Below are 7,904 nucleotides of genomic sequence, written 5' to 3'. Positions count from 1 at the left end.
CCAGACAGTTGCCATCTTATTGTCTGCCAAAACTACAACGCTGACTTGCTAGCTTTAATGTGTTTTTTTAAAATTTATTGCTGTTTCTGATATCTTGCGGTTCAGAAAGCTTTCAAAAGGAATTGTATTGTTAAATAAGAGGAAACATATAAGCAGCCCAAAATACTACTTTCAAAGGCTGACATCAGTAGAAAGTGTTTGTTTCTTTGTGCTGATCTGCTGAAGCATTGATGTGCTTACATCTTGACATATGTGAGTTGCACATTCAGCTATGCTGATATAATTTTAGCAGGAATGTCGTGAACACGGAAGGAGAGGCGCTTGCCCAGGCAAATGGCCTCCTCAAATGCTCGCAAGCAGGATCACAGCAAACACAGCCCTGTGCACACCCCAATGCTGCACACCGCTGCCTCCCACTCCCCCTGCCCCAAGGTGAAGAAATTGAAAAGGCAAAGGAAAAATGGTAGTTTGTTCTGGTTCCCAGTCCCTGGAAGCTTTTCTTTAGCCACCAGGGACTGGGACTAGAACTATCATTCCAGCATTCCCAGTGGGGAAGTGACACTGCAAACACTGTTGGCAAAGGCCTAGGACCTTGTCTCAAGCTGGAATAGGATGCAAAGCATCTGTTTCCTAACAGGGATGTTGGAGCTGCTAGTTCCAGTCCTCGGTGGGAAAAGATGCTCTGGTGCAGGCTAGGAGCATCTGCAGCCACAACCTTTCCCTCTGCATGCCCCAATGGACATTTCTTCACCAGGAGCAGCTATGATGAGTAGGGCTGTGCTCACCCTGATCCCCCTTGGTGGCATTTGAGGAGGGGTGTTTGCTGATGGCGGTACATCTCCTCAAATGCTCATGACATCTTTACCAAAGGCAGCCCTCACAGGCTGTATTCATTTGGAATGCATGCAAAGCCTCGGCCCCTTGCAGGGAAAGCAACGGCATGCTTGTGCAACCCTAGTTTAGCCTAAAACGGTGCCGGGGGATCTAGGACTGCAGCATGCAGTCCTGTCTATGGTTACCTGGGAGTAAACACCAGTGAACACAGCAGGACGTACTTCTGAATATACATATATGGGATTAGACTGCAAGGGTGTATTTATACTATAAACCAGGGGTGGGCAACTTTGAGGGGTTGGGGGGCTGCACCCCATCCCTGCCTCTGCTGAAATTGCTGTTGAAAATGCTGCCATGGCAGTGGCACCCCTCACCCCCAGCAATTCTGCAAGGAAACCAAGTGTTCAGGAGCGCATGCCTTGTTTGCAAGCAGAATTGTGCTCCCAGGGGAGTATCAATGGCTAGATGGTTATATGCCATATCCAGTATTAGAGGCGGTATGCCTTTGTACAACACCAGTTATTGGGGGACACAAGCAGGAGGGTGCTCTACTGCACTCACACCCTACTTGTAGGGTTCCCCAGGGCAACTGGTTGGCCACTGTGGAACAGAATGCTGGACTAGATGGACCCTTGGTCTGATCCAGCAGGGCTCTTCTTATGTTCCTATGTTTCCTGGCAAAGTCGGTGCTTTTTTCTCTTGGTGGCAAATCCGGCAGCAGCAGAGCAGGGGCCTCAAAAATGGGGAGCTGCATCATGGGCTGCATGTTGCCCATCCCTGCTGAACATGGAAATGAGTTTTAGATGAGTTTAACTGTCATGGCTTCCACCCAAGAATTCTGGGAAATGTAATTTGGGGAGCAAACCTATGGGGTAGGCATCCGCCTCCGAACTCGGAGGTGACCACCTATCCAATGCAGGGCAGGAGAAGCATGGAGGGGATTGTTCCCTCTGCACTTCTCCTGCCCTGCATTTGCGGCTAGACAGCCAATTTCAGCTGTCTAGCCAGGGGAAGGCAGAGCGGAGGAGGAGGCTGCTGGACGACACATAGGATGTGTCATACCGGCATTTCCGCCTTCCCCATCCCAGAATGCCCCACTTTGGCCACTCCATGCTCCTCTTGTGAATGCAGAGCACAGGCAGGGCCATTCAGCGCCAACCTTCACCTGCACTGTGAGACAGGGGAACGTCGGTTCTCCGGGCTTCAAGATCGGTTCCTGGAAACCTACATATGCTATGGCTGTCTAGCCGCTGACTAGCAGCCATAAGATTGCTCCCTCCATGAGCGTGCTGAAATTCTGTCAGAGAACTTGAGCTCCCCTCACAGAACTTAATGTTTCAGGATTCCCAGGGGAAGAGGGAATGACTTCTAAACCAACCAAAATCTGTAGATACAGCCAAAGCGTCCACTCTCCTACTTTCTGTATCATTTTAATCAGCCCTACAGTTTTATATTTAAACCTGAATCAGAAGGGCTAAAAACCTTCCAGTTACTCCATTATTGAGACCACTTCCTGCAGCTTATTCCCCTAGCTCTTAGGATAACCTTCTGCACTGGATTTTTTTTAGAACTTAACCTTATAAGATATTCACATTTTACAAATAATTACATCCAGATTTCTTTCTGTTTTTAAAAAATGCATATTTAAATTAACAGATGTCCAACTGAAATGGAAGTTCAGTTAAAAATAAATATATTAAAAAGTAGATTTACACTGAAAATATAAACTAATTTGAAACTCATTACAGTTGGTATTATGGCTTTTCCAAAGCACTTCTCACTTTTGTGATAAGGGTGCTTTATGAGTGATCCTCGACCCTTTTACAGAACTACAGTCTCCAGTATTCCCTGATTGAGATCCATACTAAGGGCTACACCCTGACTTAGTCATACTTAGACTTGCTTGTTGTTGTTGTTGTTCAGTCGTTCAGTCGTGTCCGACTCTTCGTGACCCCATGGACCTTCCTGTCCTGCGCTCTCTCCCGGAGCGTGCTCAAGTCCATATTCATTGCATCAGTGATGCTATCTAGCCATCTCATCCTCTGCCGTCCCCTTCACCTTTTGCCTTCGATCTTTCCCAGCATCAGGGTCTTTTCCAGAGAGTTTTCTCTTCGCATTAGGTGGCCAAAATATTGGAGCTTCAGCATCAGTATCTGTCCTTCCAATGAGCACTCAGGGTAGATTTCCTTTAGGATTGACTGATTTGACCTCCTTGCAGTCCAGGGGACTTGTAAGAGTCTTCTCCAGCACCACAGTTCGAAAGCATCGATTCTTCAGCGCTCAGCCTTCCTTATAGTCCAGCTCTCACAGCCATACATTACTACTGGGAAAACCATAGATTTGATTAGATGGACCTTTGTCGGCAAAGTGATGTCTCTGCTTCTTACTATGCTGTCTAAGTTTGCCATAGCTTTCCTCCCAAGGAACAAGCGTCTTTTAATTTCATGGCTACAGTCACCGTCTGCGGTGATCTTGGAGCCCAAGAAAATAAAATCTGTCACTGCTTCCATTTCTTCCCCTTCCATATGTCAGGACGTGACAGGGCCAGATGCCATGATCTTCGTTTTTTTAATGTTGAGTTTCAAACCAGCTTTTGCACTCTCCTCTTTCACCCTCAACAAGAGGCTCTTGAGATCCTCTTCGCTTTCTGCCATTAGGGTGGTATCATCTGCGTATCTGAGGTTGTTGATAATTCTCCCGGCAATCTTAATTCCAACCTGTGATTCATCCAACCCAGCGTTTCTCATGATGTACTCTGCATATAAGTTAAATAAGCAGGGCGACAATATGCAGCCTTGTCGTACTCCTTTCCCAATTTTGAACCAATCAGTTGTTCCATGTCCGGTTCTTACTGTTGCTTCTTGACCCTCGTACAGGTTTCTCAGGAGACAGGTAAGGTGGTCTGGTACTCCCATCTCTTTAAGAATTTGCCACAGTTTGTTGTGATCCACACAATCAAAGGCTTTAGCGTAGTCAATGAAGCAGAAATAGACTTTTTCTGGAATTCTCTTGCTTTCTCCATGATGCAGCGAATGTTGGCGATTTGATCTCTAGTTCCTCTGCCTCTTCAAAACCCGCTTGTACTTCCGGTAGTTCTTGGTTCACATGCTGCTGAAGCCTAGCTTGTAGGATTTTGAGCATCACCTTGCTGGCATGTGAAATGAGCGCAATTGTGCGGTAGTTTGAACACTCTTTGGCGTTGCCCTTATCAATCTGATTTGGATATTGACCATCTGGTGATGTCCATGTGTAGAGTCGTCTCTTGTGCTGTTGGAAAAGAATGTTTGCTATAATCAGCGTGTTTTCTTGGCAAAACTCTATTAGCCTTTGTCCTGCTTCATTTTGTACACCAAGGCCATGCTTGCCTGTTATCCCGGTGATTTCTTGACTTCCTACTTTAGCATTCCAATCCCCTATGATGAAGAGGACATCTTTTTTTGGTGTTAGTTCTAGAAGGTGTTGTAGGTCTTCATAGAACCGATCAACCTCAGCTTCTTCGGCCTCAGTGGTTGGGGCATAGACTTGAATTACTGTGATGTTGAATGGTTTGCCTTGCATTCATACTGAGATCATTCTATCGTTTTTAAGATTGTACCCCAGTACTGCTTTTCCCACCCTTTTTCTTGGGATTCTTGCCCACAGTAGTCGATATGATGGTCACCTGAATTAAATTCACCCATGCTTGTCCATTTTAATTCGCTGATTCCCAAGATGTCGATGTTCAATCTTGCCATCTCATGTTTGACCACCTCCAGCTTACCTTGATTCATTCATCTTACATTCCAGGTTCCTAAACAATATTGTTCTTTACAGCATCGGATTTTCTTTTCACCACCAGACACATCCACAGCTGAGTGTCCTTTCAGTTTTGGCCCAGCCGCTTCACTCTTTCTGGCGCTACTTGGAAATACCCTCTGCTCTTCCCCAGTAGTATATTGGACACCTTCCGACCTGAGGGGCTCATCTTCTGGCGTCATATCTTTTAGCCTTGTGATACGTTCCATGGGGTTTTCTTGGCAAGAATACTGGAGTGGGTTGCCATTTCCTTCTCCAGTGGACCACATTTTGTCAGAACTCTCCTCCATGACCTGCCCGTCTTGGGTGGCCCTGCACAGCATAGCTTATGGCTTCACTGAGTTACGCAAGCCCCTTCGCCACAACAAGGCAGTGATCCATGAAGGGGTAGACTTGCTTAGACCCATTGATATCAATGGGGCAAATTAGTCATGACTAACCTAAGTCCCACTGATTTCAGTGGGTCTACCCTAAGCATGACTAAGTCTGGATCCAACCCTAGGTATCTCCAGTATCAGATACTGGATATCTTTAAATTTCGCCACCCATATTTTGTATAGCCCAATTCAATGTGTTTTTACATAGAAGGAAGCCCTGCTGAGTTCAGTGGGGCTTACTCAGTGGTCAGTTATACATAGGACTACAACATTAGTTTAGCATTATAGATGATTCAGAATCAGATATTAATACCATAATGAAACTTCATAATATACAGTATGTACCCTAGGCATTCTCCTGAGGCCCCATACCTAATTGCCTACTACTTATTGCTTATCATCTCTCAGAGGCCATTTTTGCTTAATGTTCTACACATTCCGTACTGCCATGTCACTCTGCATGCCTCCTTTGTTTGTACGAAACCTTGTTTGCCAACTGTAAGAAGCCCTGCCTACTAAAGCAACCCAGTTAAGATAAAGAAAAACACTTAGAACTGAAACTCCAAACTTAATCCAATCCAGTTTTGTATATGCTTGTTTACCATTACACACTTGCATGTACAAAGGGCACAGTCCGGTATGGAGCTGGGAGTGCTTAGACCCATTGATTTCAATGTGATAGGTTAGTCCAATAGATAGTTAAAATTCAATTACACAAAAACTTCTTAATGAATTTCCTATCTTCCATTTGAACACACTCAAATACTTTCATTTCACTTTGCAAGGTACATTTCAAAGAGATTGAGGCTGCAATCCTATATCTACTTACTCAGGAGTAAGCCGCATTGACCTCAGTGAGACTTACTTTTGAGTAGACATGTATTGGGTTGCACTATAAATGAACAACGCCCCACTTTTGTAAATTCTAAGACTTCTAAATCACGCTGCACTTCTAATACAATATGCCCGTTTTATGTGATATAGTGTCAAATACAAACTGTAGATTTCTAAGTAAACAGTTGCACAATGTTTGTTGTGTAGCAATCTAACACTGTGTTCTGATACTGCACAGTGAATAGTCTAAAAGTGCTCAACTGGTAGGGAAGCTGACCCTTTCCTGTATGGAAGGGAACTTGTATCCAGTATTCGACTCTTACTATGAAGTAAACCTGTGCCTGGCTTTCAGTATTCTGGCCAGTTAGTGCAAAGATACTGGGGAATAATGATTAAGTATTTGGCACGAATAAAAGTTGTATTTTATTAATGTGAACAAACTGAATTACTTGTATTTGGATTTTGTTGTTTCACATTAATTTACAGCTTCCATCACCACCACACTCTGCTGGATGTCATGAGTCATGACTCTCTTGGGAATTAGCTCCATCCCATTAGTCCTACTTAGAGTAGACCCTTTGACATGACTGGGACTTAAGTTAGACTAATATGGACCCAAACCATATTTGGGTCCAACCCAAAATTTCTGGCTGTGGGCCTGATTTCAGACAGTACTCAAAACAATAAAACATAGAAGTCGATGATGATGATGATGTCCAGTTTAGTTTACAGAAGGGATTGTAACTTGCGGAGAGAAAAAGCTCAATTTCCATGTCAAAGAGATTTGGCAGAGCCTCTTAATGCTGGGGCCCTGTTCTATCCTACAGCATTAGTTTTTAAACTGCATTCTAGGAAGCCTGGGGCTTCTCAGAAGCTCCTTAGGGGCTCCTCAGGAGTAATGGCAAGCAGGCTCCCCAAAAGGCAACTGGCTTTCCATTACCAATTTTCCATTGTAATGCACACCTACGGAGGTGGTGGGCTGTCCCACACTGGAGGCATTCAAGATCAGGCTGGACAGCTATCTGTCAGGGATGCTCTGACCTGGATTCCTGCATTGAGCAGGGGGTTGGACTCGATGGTCTTCTAGGCCCCTTCCAACCCTACTATTCTATGATTCTACCCCAAGGGAGTGTTGTGGGTATTCTAGAGCAGGGGTGGGAAGAAGGTAAATCTCCAGATGCTTTGGACTTCAACTCTCAGAAGCCCCTGCCAGCATGGCCAATGGTCAGGAATGCTGGGAACTGAAGTCCATCTGGAGACCTACTTTTTGCCCACCCCTGTTTTAGAGTACACTCTCAGTTTGCACAGGATGATACAGGCCCTATTAATAGGCCCAGACAAATTGACAGTAACCTCAGAATATACCCCAGAATGCTCTAAAGGGTTTCCTTGACAGAGGAGGTCCCTGCAGGTAGGAAATTTAAAAACCATTCCATTGCACTAAACCAAAATAGGAGTATGAAGATATTGGCTGAGGTCCTAATAAATATGCCCCTATACAACACAGCCAGGGTCACACTTTTTGTCAAAGTTGCCTGAGTGACAGTTGTGACCAATTGGGTTTGCACTGCAATGTGGTATCTAAGATGCTGAAATTAGCTGCAGGTTTCTACTTCACGCCTCTGTACCACACCCTATGTAACTGGGAGGCCCCAGGTAATACTAACCTGCCTAGCTTCTAAAGCATGCTGACGATGAACATTCCAAGAATGGTTCTCTTTACGGACATGTTGAATTGTTACATAAGCAAGACAGACAGTTGGTACATCACCCCCTCCACTGGTTTCTCCCCTCTCCCAGTCACCACATTCCAAAAAGGCATGTTCAGCAATGCTTCCAGTAGTGTTCAAAGTATACAGATCTGAGACAAAATAATTACTATTTATTTCTTTAAGAAATGTATACCCCAGCTTTTCCCTTTCAGAAAAGGAGCCACTCACCACAGCTTACAAGATATAAAACACATAAAAACAATCATCCTTAAAACATGTTTACAACAAACTAAAAAGCAGCAGCAAAGACAAAAAGGCAAAAGATCTACTCTGATAGAAGAAGATGGTGTCC

This window comes from Heloderma suspectum, chromosome 3 (assembly GCF_057233095.1).
Source record: "Heloderma suspectum isolate Gila_16-S chromosome 3, 16-S_ref, whole genome shotgun sequence".
Classification (NCBI taxonomy): domain Eukaryota; kingdom Metazoa; phylum Chordata; class Lepidosauria; order Squamata; family Helodermatidae; genus Heloderma; species Heloderma suspectum.
Note: the sequence above shows the minus strand (reverse complement) of the source record.